Source organism: Oncorhynchus clarkii, chromosome 3, assembly GCF_045791955.1.
Source record: "Oncorhynchus clarkii lewisi isolate Uvic-CL-2024 chromosome 3, UVic_Ocla_1.0, whole genome shotgun sequence".
In the NCBI taxonomy this organism is placed as follows: domain Eukaryota; kingdom Metazoa; phylum Chordata; class Actinopteri; order Salmoniformes; family Salmonidae; genus Oncorhynchus; species Oncorhynchus clarkii.
Genome location: NC_092149.1, coordinates 79,427,663 through 79,443,988, shown reverse-complemented (window position 1 = coordinate 79,443,988; position 16,326 = coordinate 79,427,663).

The window sequence follows — 16,326 nt, the reverse complement described above, 5'->3', positions numbered from 1 at the left end:
CAGACAACGAGAGAGAGCAAGAGAGACAGAGAAAGACACAGAGAGACAGAGAGACAGAAAGAGACAGAGCACAGAGAGACAGAGAGAGAGACAAAAAGAGACAGAGAGAGGCGGAAAGAGAGAGAAATGAAAATAGACAGTCACAACTCTTCATTCAGCCTCAGATGCTGCTCTGTTGCTTTGATGTGCACACACACACACACACACCACAAAATCTCCTTCCTCTGATGACCTCACAGGATTAACAGAGTGCTACTTGCAATGCACAGTGTACACACACACACACACACACACACACACATCCCAAGGCCTCTCAATTTAGACGTGGTTACCTCTCACTCAAATATAACCTCAAAGTTCTCTCTCTGAACCTCTCTCTCTCAATTTTATTTTTCTCTCTCTTTCTGTTCTTTTCTCATTAGTCATCACAGCATTATTTCACAGCAGGAGCCCTGTGTCTGTGTGTGTGTGTGTGTGTGTGTGCGTGCGTGCGTGTGTGCGTGCGTGCACGTAGGGGCAAACTGTGACTATAGGACCTAGGCCTTCAGAGGGACCATAACTCTTCCAATACGTTGTATCAAACCCCAACATCTAGAATATAACAGAAAACATCCCTTAAAGCGCCCGACATTATATCCTCTGTAGTCAGACCATTGTAGTTCTAGTGAAGGAGGAGCAGTGGTTTATGATGGCACTATGAATGAATCAAACAGGCCTGGCCGCGCTTCGGGCTGCTACACATACAGAACCGGCATGGACACGACAGGAGAGCCAAAACATAGCCACGGCTGATAGACAGGAGACAGCTGTCACAGCATCAAATAGTGTTAGAAAAAGCAGGCCATTCCCTCCAGTAGGCCCCATGAAATCATACCAATACAAAAGCACAACCATTTCATGTCCAAAAGGAAATTAACAAACCAGCTATTACTTCCCATTGCAAAAAAAATATTTTATCACATTCATCACACTAACCAGTGATCTAAAGTTTAAATGTAACAATGTTTCACAGTCATTATATTGCCAGCTGTAATAAAGAAAAACAGTGCCCTTCACCAGACAATGCTCATTGTAAACTGTTTAAAAGTTCATCTTGAAAAGGGTGATGCTAACAAATTAGCAACAACATTTCTCCTTGAAGTTGATAACAGCTTCTGCAGCCGTTGTCGCCATCGTCACACGAATACAACACAGGCTAACTAACGTTGTCACACAACTACAACACAAGCTAGCTAACGTTGTCACATGCTACAACACAGGCTAACTAACGTTGTCACACAACTACAACACAAGTTAGCTAACGTTGTCACATGCTACAACACAAGCTAACTAACGTTGTCACATGCTACAACACAGGCTAACTAACGTTGTCACATGCTACAACACAGGCTAGCTAACGTTGTCACATAACTACAACACAAGCTAACTAACATTGTCACATGCTACAACACAGGCTAACTAACGTTGTCACATGCTACAACACAGGCTAGCTAACGTTAGGGAAAGGAAAGGGAAAGGGGGATACCTAGTCAGTTGTACAACTGACTGCGTTCAACTGAAATGTGTCTTCCAAATTTAACCGGACCCCGTTACTAGCGTCAGCGTGGGAAAACTACTGATTATTTTCTCTTGCGTTCTCTTCTTCTTTTTTCAAGGTTTCATGGCAGACTACAATCTATTAGTGTATTGCTGCCGCATACTGTACTGGCTGTTATTGTATCAGCCTTCTATTCTGTATTATGAATCAATTACCTCTTGCTCTCTCAGTAGTGATGACTAGGCCAGGGATGGGTAACTGGTGGCCCGCGGCCCCCTTTTTGTAGGCCCGCGAAAGAAAGAAAGAAAGAAAGAAAGAAAGAAAGAAAGAAAGAAAGAAAAAGAGAGAAAGAAAGAGAGAGAGAGAGAATTAGAGAGAGCATACTTAAATTCACACAAGACACAGGATAAGACAGGAGAAATACTCCAGATATAACAGACTGACCCTAGCCCCCCGACACAAACTACTGCAGCATAAATACTGGAGGCTGAGACAGGAGGGGTCGGAAGACACTTCGGCCCCATCCGACGATACCCCCGGACAGGGCCAAACAGGCAGGATATTATAACCCCACCCACTTTGCCAAAGCACAGCCCCCACACCACTAGAGGTATATCTTCAACCACCAACTTACTATCCTGAGACAAGGCCGAGGACAGCCCACGAAGATGTCCCCCACAGCACAACCCAGGGTGGGGTGCCAACTCAGACAGGAAGATCACGTCTGTGACTCAACCCACTCAAGTGACGCACACCTCCTAGGGACGGCATGGAAGAGCACCAGTAAGCCAGTGACTCACTCCCTGTAATAGGGGCAGAGAATCCCAGTGGAGAAAGAGGAACCGACCAGGCAGAGACAGCAAGGGCGGTTCGTTGCTCCAGTGCCTTTCCATTCACCTTCACACTCCTGGGCCAGACTACATTCAATCATAGTACCTACTGAATAGATGAGTCTTCAATAAAGACTTAAAGGTTGAGACCGAGTCCGTGTCGCTCACATGGGTAGGCAGACCATTCCATAAAAATGGAGCTCTATAGGAGAAAGCCCTGCCTCCAGCTGTTTGCTTAGAAATTCTAGGGACATTTAGTCAGCCACCAATTGTGCAAGTTCTCCCACTTAAAAAGATGAGAGAGGCCTGTAATTTTCATCATAGGTACACTTCAACTATGACAGACAAAATGAGAGAAAAAAAATCCAGAAAATCACATTGTAGGATTTTTAATTAATTTATTTGCAAATTATGGTGGAAAATAAGTATTTGGTCAATAACAAAAGTTAATCTCAATACTTTGTTATATACCCTTTGATGGCAATGACAGAGGTCAAACGTTTTCTGTAAGTCTTCACAAGGTTTTCACACACTGTTGCTGGTATTTTGGCCCATTCCTCCATGCAGATCTCCTCTAGAGCAGTGATGTTTTGGGGCTGTTGCTGGGCAACACAGACTTTCAACTCCCTCCAAAGATTTTCTATGGGGTTGAGATCTGGAGACTGGCTAGGCCACTCCAGGACCTTGAAATGCTTCTTACGAAGCCATTCCTTCGTTGCCCTGGCGGTGTGTTTGGGATCATTGTCATGCTGAAAGACCCAGCAACGTTTCATCTTCATCTTGCCCTTGCTGATGGAAGGAGGTTTTCACTCAAAATCTCACGATACATGGCCCCATTCATTCTTTCCTTTACACGGATCAGTCGTCCTGGTCCCTTTGCAGAAAAACAGCCCCAAAGCATGATGAGCCCCAGATCGAGGGAGATTATCAGTGGTCTTGTATGTCTTCCATTTCCTAATAATTGCTCCCACAGTTGATTTCTTCAAACCAAGCTGCTTATATGCAGATTCAGTCTTCCCAGCCTGGTGCAGGTCTACAATTTTGTTTCTGGTGTCCTTTGACAGCTCTTTGGTCTTGGCCATAGTGGAGTTTGGAGTGTGACTGTTTGAGGTTGTGGACAGGTGTCTTTTATACTGATAACAAGTTCAAACAGGTGCCATTAATACAGGTAATGAGTGGAGGACAGAGGATTCTCTTAAAAAAGAAGTTACAGGTCTGTGAGAGCCAGAAATCTTGCGTGTTTGTATGTGTAGGTATGTACGGCAGGACCAAATAGGAAAGATAGGTAGGAGCAAGCCCATGTAATGCTTTGTAGGTTAGCAGTAAAACCTTGAAATCAGCCCTTGCGTTAACAGGAAGCCAGTGTAGGGAGGCTAGCACTGGAGTAATATGATCACATTTTTTGGTTCTAGTCAAGATCCTAGCAGCCGTGTTTAGCATTAACTTAAGTTTTGTAGTGTGGTGTAGTGTAGTGGTGTAGTGTGGGGTGGTGACACCAAGAGAGAGTGAGAGTGACACAGAGGGAAGTCTCTGAGCATAATAGGGACATTTATCATGCACTAAAGAATATGAACACACACACACACACACACAGTTTACTGTTTCCATTTACTCTCTGGGTCTGTGTGAACTTACATTCTCCTGAGTCATCTCTGTTTTGTTGTTTTCAGTCTACTTGAATAAGACATAATGCTTGTGTTCTTTCCTTATTGGTATGCTGATGTTTCTCTCTCTCACCACAAATGTCTTCACCCCCCCATCTCTCTTTCTACCCTTCGCCTCCTGCTGGACGTGACCTGTAAGATCCCAGTGAGACAGCAGACACATTGTTTTTGTTGTTGTTGTTATGTATCTCAATAAAGCATTAGAATAGTTGCAGGTTGATCGTTCACTAATGAAAGCAGACAGACTCTATTACTGCATCAGTTTTTCAGTTTTACTGTCTCTCTTTCTCTGCTTCCTCCAAGAGTCCCAAAAACATTAGAGCTCATCTGCCTAGTTTTACAATCATGTGCTGAGATGAGCTGGGCTGAGTAGGAATTTACAGTGTGTGTTTTAAGTGCCTAACCGTCGCTAATTACCAATCAAATAACCGTTAAATCGAAATATCTTTCATGTGCTCGCAACCTCAAAATGTTTCCCTTCACCAAGCTATTTATCCAGGAGCTCTGCCAGGAGTGTGTGTGTTTTATATTCTTTATTGCATGATAAATGTCCCTGTTATGCTCAGAGAGACTCTCTCTCTATCTTGCTGTCACACACACTTAAATGTAGACTTCGCTATACCTCTTCCTCTGAAGGTTCAGGGGTTTCTGTCTCTGTAACTAACTTCAGACAGGAGCAATTATACTCACTAACCCCCATCTCTCTCTCTCTCTCTCTCTCTCTCTCTCTCTCTCTCTTCGCCTCTCTCTCTCTCTCTCTCTCTCTCTCTCTCTCTCTCTCTCTCTCTCTTCGCCTCTCTCTCTCTCTCTCTCTCTCTCTTCGCCTCTCTCTCTCTCTCTCTCTCTCTCTCTCTCTCTCTCTTCGCCTCTCTCTCTCTCTCTCTCTCTCTTCGCCTCTCTCTCTTCGCCTCTCTCTCTCTGCCTCTCTCTCTCTGCCTCTCTCCCGCTCTCTCTCTTCCCCCCTCTCCCTCTCTCTTTCTCTCTCTTCCCCCCTCTATATTACGCTCTCACCCCCTCTCTCTTTCTTCCCCCTCTCTTTTTCCGCTCTCTATCTCTCTTCCCCCTCTCTCTCTCTCTCCCTCTCTCTCTTTCCCCCTCTTAGTCACAGTGGTCAGGTATTCTGCCACTGTGTACTCTCTGTTTAGGGCCAAATGGCATTTCACTTTGCTCTGTTTTTTGGTAAATTCTTTCCAATGTGTCAAGTAATTATCTTTTTGTTTTCTTATTATTTGGTTGGGTCTAATTGTGTGGCTGTCCTGGGGATCTGTGAGGTCTGTTTGTGTTTGTGAACAGTGCACCGCAACCAGCTTGCTTAGGGGACTCTTCTCTAGGTTAATCTCTCTGTAGGTGATGGCTTTTTTATGAAAGGTTTGGTGGTTGTAGAATTTATTTGGTGTTTTACGTACACAGAGAATGTTTTTGCAGAATTCTGCATTCCACGAGTGTGCAAAGCTGTCATCAAGGCAAAGGGTGGCTTATTTGAGGAAGAACATTTTGATTTGTTTAACACTATTTTGGTTACTATTGTACATGATTCCATGTGTTATTTCATAGTTTTGATGTCTTCACTATTATTCTACATGGTAGAAAATAGTAAAAATAAAGAAAAACCCTTGAATGAGTAGGTGTGTCCAAACTTTTGACTGGTACTGTATATGTTGAACAGGGTGGGGTTCAAGCTGCATCCCTCATGCCAAATTGAGTCAAAGTATTCAAAATATTCAAAATATTGGGGAAGATGCCAGAACTGAGGATGACGTTAAAGAGTTTAAGTATAGCCAATTGGAATTTGTGGTCTGTATATTTTATCATTTAATTTAGGATACCATCCAACACTACATGCCTATTTCGGTTGGAGAGTTTGTATTTTGTCCTGTAGTTCATTAAATGTAATTGGAGAATCCAGTGGGTTCTGGTAGTCTTTAAAAGCGGATTCTAAGATTTGTAATGGATCATGTATATGTTGTTGCTGTTTGTTCTTTGTTATAGAGCCAAAAAGGAAGGAGAAGTGGTTTATCCATACATCTCCGTTTTGGATAGATAACTCTTCCTGTTGTTTTTTGTTTAGTGTGTTAAAATTTTCTGCAGTTCCTTTGGCTTTGATGCCTCGTGATTGAGTATTACTCTGTTTAAGTAGACTGTGATTTTGCTGTGATCTGATCGGGGTGTCAGTGGGCTGACTGTGAACTCTCTGAGAGACTCTGGGTTGAAGTCAGTGATAAAGTAATCCACAGTACTACTGCCAAGGGATGATCTGTATGTGTACCTACCATAAGAGTCTCCTTGAAGCCTACCATTGACTAGGGGCAGACCCAGTGTGCGACGGAGCTGCAGGAGTTGTGACCCGTTTTTGTTGGTTCTTTTGTCATAGTTGTGTCTCGGGGGGCATATGCGGAAGGGAATGCTGTCACCTCCAGGTAGGCCCCCTGTGTGCTGAGTGTCAGGTTATTGTCCAGTTCTGTGTGAGTCTGTGTGTGAGTGCCTGTGTGAGTGTCTGTGTGAGTGCCTGTAAGAGTCTGTGTGTGAGTGCCTGTGTGAGTGCCTGTGTGAGTGCCTGTGTGAGTCTGTGTGTGAGTGCCTGTGTGAGTGCGAGTGCGTGCCTGTGTGAGTCTGTGTGTGAGTGCCTGTGTGAGTGCGAGTGCGTGCCAGTGTGAGTCTGTGTGTGAGTGCCTGTGTGAGTGCGAGTGCGTGCCTGTGTGAGTCTGTGTGTGAGTGCCTGTAAGAGTCTGTGTGTGAGTGCCTGTGTGAGTGCGAGTGCGTGCCTGTGTGAGTCTGTGTGTGAGTGCCTGTGTGAGTGCGAGTGCGTGCCTGTGTGAGTCTGTGTGTGAGTGCCTGTGTGAGTGTCTGTGTGAGTGCCTGTAAGAGTCTGTGTGTGAGTGCCTGTGTGAGTGCCTGTGTGAGTGCCTGTGTGAGTCTGTGTGTGAGTGCCTGTGTGAGTGCGAGTGCGTGCCTGTGTGAGTCTGTGTGTGAGTGCCTGTGTGAGTGCGAGTGCGTGCCTGTGTGAGTCTGTGTGTGAGTGCCTGTGTGAGTGTCTGTGTGAGTGCCTGTAAGAGTCTGTGTGTGAGTGCCTGTGTGAGTGCGAGTGCGTGCCTGTGTGAGTCTGTGTGTGAGTGCCTGTGTGAGTGCGAGTGCGTGCCAGTGTGTGTGAGCTTGAATTATTGGAATGGATTTTGTATCCTTAACAAATTACAGGCAGCCACGTCAAAATGATTACACCTGTGTGTGTGCTATGCGTGCCTAAAACACACATGCTATAGCAGAGGGTGAGCAGATTAAATCTTCATAGCGTCAGCAGCGTGATGTACAGAGGCACACTGCCCAGAGATGGTCAACCACACACACATACACACACACAGGCTGGAGAGCTACAGTGGCAAGAAAAAGTATGTGAACCCTTTGTAATTACCTGGATTTCTGCATAAATTTGACATAAAATGTGATCTGATCTTCATCTAAGTCACAACAACAAACACACACAGAGTACTTATACTAATAACACAGTCATTATTGTATTTTTATTGTCTATATTGAACACATACAGTGGCTTGCGAAAGTATTCACCCCCCTTGGCATTTTTCTTATTTTGTTTTCTTTACAGCCTGGAATTAAAATTGATTTTTGGGGGGTTTGTATCATTTGATTTACACAACATGCCTACCACTTTGAAGATGCAAAATATTTTCAATTGTGAAACAAACCAGAAATAAGACCAAAAAAATGGAAAAGCATACATAACTATTCACCCCCTCAAAGTCAATACTTTGTAGAGCCATCTTTTGCAGCAATTACAGATGCAAGTCTCTTGGGGTATGTCTCTACAAGCTAATCATATCTAGCCACTGGGATTTTTGCCCATTCTTCAAGGAGAAACTGCTCCAGCTCCTTCAAGTTGGATGGATTCCTCTGGTGTACAGCGATCTTTAAGTCATACCACAGATTCTCAATTGGATTGAGGTCTGGGCTTTGACTAGGCCATTCCAAGACATTTAAATGTTTCCCCTAAAACCACTCGAGTGTTGCTTTAGCAGTATGCTTAGGGTCCGTGTCGTGCTGGAAGGTGAACCTCCGTCCCAGTCTCAAATCTCTGGAAGACTGAAACAGGTTTCCCTCAAGAATTTATTTGTATTTCGCACCATTCATCATTCCTTCAATTCTGACCAGGTTCCCAGTCCCTGCCGATGAAAAACATGCTGCCATCACCATGCATCAATGTGGGGATGGTTTTCTCGGGGTGATGAGAGGTGTTGGTTTTGCGCCAGACATAGTGTTTTTCTTGATGGCCAAAAAACTACATTTTAGTCTCATCTGACCAGAGTACCTTCTTCCATATGTTTGGGGAGTCCCTGACATGCCTTTTAGTGAACACCAAACTTGTTGGTTTATTTTTTTTCTTTAAGCAATGGCTTTTTTCTGGCCAGTCTTCTCGTAAAGCCAAGCTCTGTGGAGTGTACTGCTTAAAGTGGTCCTATGGACTGATACTCCAATCTCCGCTGTGGAGCTTTGCAGCTCCTTCAGGGTTATCTTTGGTCTCTTTGTTGCCTCTCTAATTAATGCCCTCCTTACCTGGTCTGTGAGTTTAGGTGGGCCGGACGTTTCTTGGCAGCTTTGTTGTGGTGCCATATTCTTTCAATTTCTTTATAATGGATTTAATGGTGCTCCGTGGGATGTTCAAAGTTTCTGATATTGTTTTATAACCCAACCCTGATCTGTGCTTCTCCACAACTTTGTCCCTGACCCGTTTGGAGAGCTCCTTGGTCTTCATGTTGCCGCTTGTTTGGTGGTGCCCCTTGCTTAGTGGTGTTGCAGACTCTGGGGCCTTTCAGAACAGGTGTATATATACTGAGATCATTTGACAGATCGTGTGACACTTAGATTGCACACAGGTGGACTTTATTTAACTAATCATGTGACTTCTGAATAGAATTGGTTGCACCAGATCTTATTTAGGGGCTTCATAGCAAAGAGGGTGAATACACGCACCACTATTCTGTTTTTGTTTTGTTTTTTTAACATGTTTATTTTTTTTTCTTCATCAATTTGGACTGTTTTGTCCATTACATGAAATCCAAATAAAAATCAATTTAAATGACAGGTTGTAATGCAACAAAACAGGGAAAAAGCCAAGGGGGTGAATACTTTTGCAAGGCAGTGTAATATAAACATTCACAGTGTAGATTGGGAAAAGAATGTGAACCCATACGCTAATGACTTCTCCAAAAGCTCATTGGAGTCAGGAGTCAACTAACCTGGAGTTGAGATTGGAGATTTTGGTTAGAGCTGCCCCCCAAAATTTGAGTTTGCTATTCACAAGAAGCATTGCCTGATGTGAACTATGCCTCGAACAAAAGAGATGTCAGAAAATATTAAGAATTGTTGCCTTGCATAAAACTGGAAAGGGTTACAAAAGTATCTCTAAAAGTCAGTCTACGGCAAGACTAATTGTCTATAAATGGAGAAATTTCAGCACTGTTGCTACTCTGCCTAGGAGTGGCCATCCTGCAAAGATGACTGCAAGAGCACAGTGCAGAATGCTCAAGAGAATCCTAGAGTCAGCCAAATACTTACAGAAATCTCTGGAAGATGCTAGCATTTCTGTTGATGAGTCTACAGTACATAAAACACTAAACAAGAATGTTGTCCATGGGAGGACACCATGGAAGAAATCACTGCTGTCCAAATAAAGTTTGCAAAAGAGCACCTGGATGTTCCACAGCATTACTGGCAAAATATTCTGTGTACAGATGAAACTAAAGTTGTGTCGTTTGGAAGGAACACACAACACTATGTGTGGAGAAAGAAAGGCACAGCACACCAACATCAATCCCTCATCCCAACTGTAAAGTATGGTGGAGGGAGCATCATGGTTTGGGTCTGCTTTGCTGCCTCAGGGCCTGGACAGCTTGCTATCATCGACGGAAAAATGTATTCCCAAGTTTATCAAGGCATTTTGCAGGAGAATGTTAGGCTATCTGTCCGCCACTTGAAGCTCAACAGAAGTTGGGTGATGCAACAGGACAACAACCCAAAACACAGAAGTAAATCAACAACAGAATGACTTGGACAGAAGAAAATACGCCTTCTTGAGTGGCCCAGTCAGAGTCCTGACCTCAACCTGATTGAGATGCTGTGAAATGACCTCAAGAGAGCGGTTCACACCAGACATCCCAAGAATATTGTGGAAATGAAACAGTTTTATAAAGAGGAATGGTCCAAAATTCCTCCTGACCGTTGTGCAGGTCTGATCCGCAACTACAGAAAATGTTTGGTTGAGGTTATTGATGCCAAAGTAGGGTCAACCTGTTATTAAATCCAAGGGTTCACATAATTTTCCAACCTGCACTGTGAGCGTTTACACGGTTTGTTCAATAAAGACATGAACAAATATAATTGTTTGATAGTTATTAGTTTAAGCAGACTGTGTTTATTGTTGTGATTTAGATGAAGATCAGATAAAAAGCTATGACCAATTTATGCAGAAATCCAAGTTTTTCGAAAGGGTCTATATACTTTTTCTTCCCACTGTACATATTTACTGCTCATCTATCTTTATCTATAACCACTAGTTTTGACTGCCGCTTCTTGATATAGTCAGTGATCTAGACGTGTGTGTGTGTGTGTGTGTGTGTGTGTACATTATCTCTGTCTCCTGGTTAAAAGCTGCTCCACTCAGTTCACTAAAAGTTCACACAGACAGATAGATGGAGAGAGAGAGATGGGTAGGGGTAGAGAGAGATGGTAGAGAGAGATGAGTAGAGAGAGGTGGGGAAAGAGAGATGGGGTAGAGCGAGATGGGTAGAGCTAGAGAGAGATGGGTGGAGGTAGAGAGAGATGGGTGGAGGTAGAGAGAGATGGGTGGAGGTAGAGAGAGATGGGTGGAGGTAGAGAGATGGGGTAGAGAGAGATGGGTGGAGGTAGAGAGAGATGGGGGGTAGAGAGAGATCGGTAGAGAGAGATCGGTAGAGAGAGATGGGGAAGGGTATAGAGAGGGAGGGGTAGAGAGGGAGGGGTAGAGAGAAGGAGGGGTAGAGAGGGAGGGTATAGAGAGGGAAGGTATAGAGGGAGGGGGTAGAGAGAGGGAGGGTATAGAGAGGGAGGGGTAGAGAGAGGGAGGATATAGAGAGGGAAGGTATAGAGAGGGAGGGGTAGAGAGGGAGGGATAGAGAGGGAGGGGTAGAGAGGGAGGGATAGAGAGGGAGGGGTAGAGAGGGAGGGTATAGAGAGGGAGGGGTAGCGAGGGAGGGAGTCGATAGGGAGGAGAGAGAGAGGGAGACAGGGAGGGAAATGAGGAGAAAAAGAGCAACACCCACACACACTCCCTCTCTGAGGATATGTGAACTGTGTCATCTTTAATCAAAAACTGTGTAGCCTACACACACCTGAGGCAGGAGAGGCTCTGCTTTCCAAGGAAGGGGTGTGTGTGTGTGTGTGTGTGTGTGTGTGTGTGGACATGTTTCACTATTCTTCTGGGGACCAGAAGTTCCCACAACAGTAAATGAAAAATGTTGTGTCCTTGGTCCAAGGTCAAATGCTATTTCTAGGGGATTAGGGTTAAGGTTAGAATTAGTGTTAGTGTTAGACTTACATTAAGGGTTAGGAGCTAGGGTTAGTTTTAGGGTTAGAGTTAGGAGCTATGGTTAGTTTTAGTGTTAGAGTTAGGAGCTAGGGTTAGTTTTAGGGTTAGAGTTTGGAGCTAGGGTTAGTTTCAGGGTTAGAGTTAGGAGCTAGGGTTAGTTTTAGGGTTAGAGTTCAGAGCTAGGGTTAGTTTCAGGGTTAGAGTTAGGAGCTAGGGTTAGTTTTAGGGTTAGAGTTAGGAGCTAGGGTTAGTTTTAGGGTTAAAGTTAGGTTTTTAGGTTAGGGTTAAGGTTAGGGTAAGAGTAGTGGTTAGAGTTAGGGGTTAGGGTACAAGACTGTGCGTGTTTGTGTGCGTGCGTGTGTGTGTGTTTGTGTGCGTGCGTGTTTGTTTGTGTGCATGTGCTGTAAGCACTAGGACTGTATTTACGAAGATCTTACCCCTGTGCTACCTCTGCCCTGGTCTCTGTGCCACTGACAAACTACTGTGAGAGGTATATGAGGGAGGCAATGGAAACCTTGTATTTACTAAACACCTCTCACTGACTGTGTGTTGGATAATACAATTCCCCATCATAGAATGATACAATATCAGAAGTGACTGGAGTTGAGATGGAACTGCTAAACTGGAACGCTGGGTAGTGTCATCACGAGCGGCACAGCGGTCTAAGGCACTGCATCTCAGTGCTAGAGGTGTTTCTACAGACCCTGGTTTGATTCCAGGCTGTATCACAACCGGCCATGATTGGGAGTCACATAGGGAGGCGCACAATTGTCCCAGTGTCGCCCGTGTTTGGCCATTCTAGGCCGTCATTGTAAATAAGAATTTGTTCTTAAAACCTCTTACTTCTACCCCCTCCTTTTTCGAAAATTCTGTTAAAAATCGCGCAACTTTTCAGCGTCCTGCTACTCATGCCAGGAATATAGTATATGCATATGATTAGTATGTGTGGATAGAAAACACTCTGAAGTTTATAAAACTGGTTAAATCACGGCTGTGACTATAACAGATCGTGTGTTTCATTGAAAAACGCAAGAAAAACTGCTCTCTGAAAGCTAAAAATAATTTCCATAAGTCACTTCCACGAGTTGTTAAAAGAGAACAGAATTTAATATCGACCTGCCTGAAATTCATACAAATTCCACACGATGGCGCCATTGTCCTCATTTTCAATTGAATTAATTGTTGGAAAATCCATCTATCTGACCTCCATTTTCCCAGTCTTCACCCGGATGTAGTTGATGAAGACATTAGAAGCCATTGATTTGCAAGCGAAGACCTATTGAAAATACATCGCCCTGTAATCATTTTGATAGATTATAAACGTTTACTAATACCTAAAGTTGGATTACAAAAGGATTTCGAAGTGTTTTGTGAAAGTTTATCGTCGACTTTTTTAATTTTAAAAAATTACGCAGCGTTTAAAAACGATGTTTTTTTCTGAATGACACAGCTTCCATACAAAGCTATTTTGGGTATATATGGACCGATTTAAACGAAAAAAAGACCCAATAGTGATGTTTATGGGGCATATAGGAGTGCCAAGAAAGAAGCTCGTCAAAGGTAATGAATGTTTTATATTTTATTTCTGCGTTTTGGGTAGCGCCGGCTACCGCAAAATCTGTTGTTTACGTGTCGTGCTGGCATTTTGGGGGGTGCATGCTATCAGATAATAGCTTCTCATGCTTTCGCCGAAAAGCATTTTAAAAATCTGACTTGCTGGCTAGGTTCACAACGAGTGTAGCTTTAATTCAATACCCTGCTTGTGAATTTTGATCAAAGATTGAGTTGTAACGAGTACATTTAGCATTTAGCGTAGCGCATTTGCATTTCCAGGGGCATACTTGAGACGTCTGCGTCTCAAGTATGGTCAAGAAGTTAACTGACTTTCCTGGTTAAATAAATAAAATAGTCTCAAGGTCTTGTTGTGAGGTTGAACCAGCGATAGGATTTTTACAGTGAGAAGGCTGACGAAGTCGGGGGATTTTTACAGTGAGAAGGCTGACGAAGTCGGGGGATTTTTACAGTGAGAAGGCTGACGAAGTCGGGGGATTTTTACAGTGAGAAGGCTGACGAAGTCGGGGGATTTTTACAGTGAGAAGGCTGACGAAGTCGGGGGATTTTTACAGTGAGAAGGCTGACGAAGTCGGGGGATTTTTACAGTGAGAAGGCTGACGAAGTCGGGGGATTTTTACAGTGAGAAGGCTGACGAAGTCTGGGGATTTTTACAGTGAGAAGGATGACGAAGTCGGGGGATTTTTACAGTGAGAAGGCTGACAAAGTCGGGGGATTTTTACAGTGATAAGGCTGACGAAGTCGGGGGATTTTTACAGTGAGAAGGCTGACGAAGTCGGGGGATTTTTACAGTGAGAAGGCTGACGAAGTCGGGGGATTTTTACAGTGAGAAGGCTGACGAAGTCGGGGGATTTTTACAGTGAGAAGGCTGACGAAGTCGGGGGATTTTTACAGTGAGAAGGCTGACGAAGTCGGGGGATTTTTACAGTGAGAAGGCTGACGAAGTCTGGGGATTTTTACAGTGAGAAGGATGACGAAGTCGGGGGATTTTTACAGTGAGAAGGCTGACGAAGTCGGGGGATTTTTACAGTGAGAAGGCTGACGAAGTCGGGGGATTTTTACAGTGAGAAGGCTGACGAAGTCGGGGGATTTTTACAGTGAGAAGGCTGACGAAGTCGGGGGATTTTTACAGTGAGAAGGCTGACGAAGTCGGGGGATTTTTACAGTGAGAAGGCTGACGAAGTCGGGGGATTTTTACAGTGAGAAGGCTGACGAAGTCGGGGGATTTTTACAGTGAGAAGGCTGACGAAGTCGGGGGATTTTTACAGTGATAAGGCTGACGAAGTCGGGGGATTTTTACAGTGAGAAGGCTGACGAAGTCGGGGGATTTTTACAGTGAGAAGGCTGACGAAGTCGGGGGATTTTTACAGTGAGAAGGCTGACGAAGTCGGGGGATTTTTACAGTGAGAAGGCTGACGAAGTCGGGGGATTTTTACAGTGAGAAGGCTGACGAAGTCGGGGGATTTTTACAGTGAGAAGGCTGACGAAGTCGGGGGATTTTTACAGTGAGAAGGCTGACGAAGTCGGGGGATTTTTACAGTGAGAAGGCTGACGAAGTCGGGGGATTTTTACAGTGAGAAGGATGACGAAGTCGGGGGATTTTTACAGTGAGAAGGCTGACAAAGTCGGGGGATTTTTCTTGCCAAAGTGAGGCTTTTTATTTGGAAGGTGAAGAAATCATGTAGCCGGTGACTGTACACGTATTTACAAAAACAAATAAACAGGACGACCAACAAAAATTAGGCCTAATAAACTCAATCCTGTACCTGGCAGCATGCCAACCTGTTACCTGTCTGTCTCTGACCTGCAAACAAAGAAATGACCGAGTTTAAATACCCATGTTGCGTCTGACCAGTGGCAAGCCCTTACACAATCTGTTCGATTAACATTCAAAGCACATGAATACCATACATACATGTTGAGATAATAAACATATGTCTTTATACCAGCTAAATCCTCCTGCTTTAGAGCATGAATACCATCTGGGATATAAAATGTATGTCCCGTCAGGATAAGTTACTACTATTCAATAACTATGTGCTCGAACAACGCCCCATTTACATGTCAATTCTCTGAACAGGAAATTAACTGTGTCCGTGGGGTTTGAGGTCAAGGCTCTATACAAACCAGTCAAGTTCTTCCACACCGATCTCAACAAACCATTTCTGTATGGACCTGGCTTTGTGCATGGGGGCATTGTCATGCTGAAACAGGAACCGTTATTGTGCTGACATTGCTTCCAGAGGTAGTTTAGAACTCGGTAGTAATTGGCACCCCCTCAGGAGAAGACCAAGAGGGCAACTCGGACATCGGAAACAGCCTCCGGCTCGGGAACAGCCCCCTCTGTTGGCAAGTCGACCTCTAGCACCTCCACTAGGAACCGCCACACCTGGCCCAGCCTCTCCAACGGATTCCTGGCTGGGTAGGCAGTGCTACCACGGCTGTGGGAAGTCCTTGATGGCACACTCAACGAGCTCAGCAGCCGCCCAGATCTGGTCGTCGTTGGCGTTCAGCTAGCACCACCAGTAATTAGCCGCATCATGCATCTCCACTGTCATGCTGCCGACCTCCATCTTGTTAGAATTTGCCTGCCAACTTTTACTTCACTATATATTCCTAAAGAAATTACTCCATACATTTTACTTGACACCCAAAAGTACTCGTTATATTTTGAATGCTGAGCAGGACAGGAAAATGGTCCAATTCACGCACTTGTCAAGAAAACATCCATGGTCATCCCTTCTGCCTCTGATCTGACGGTCTCACTAAACACACATACTTCATTTGTAGATTATGTCTGTGTTGGAGTGAGCCCCTGGTTATCCATTAATTTTAAAAACAAGAAAATGTGGCCAACTGCTTTGCTTAAAATAAGGAATTTGAAATGATTTATACTTCTACTTTGACTTTTGATACTTAAGTCAATTTTAAACCAAATACTTTTAGACTTTTACTCAAGTAGTATTTTCCTGGGTGACTTTTACTTGAGTAATTTTTCTATTAAGGTATCTTTACTTTTACTATGAGATGTTAATGTGGTCTGTCCTGTATAAAGGTATGAGATGTTAATGTGTTCTGTCCTGTATAAAGGTATGAGATGTTAATGTCTTCTGTCCTGTATAAAAGGTATGAGATGTTAATGTGTGCGTT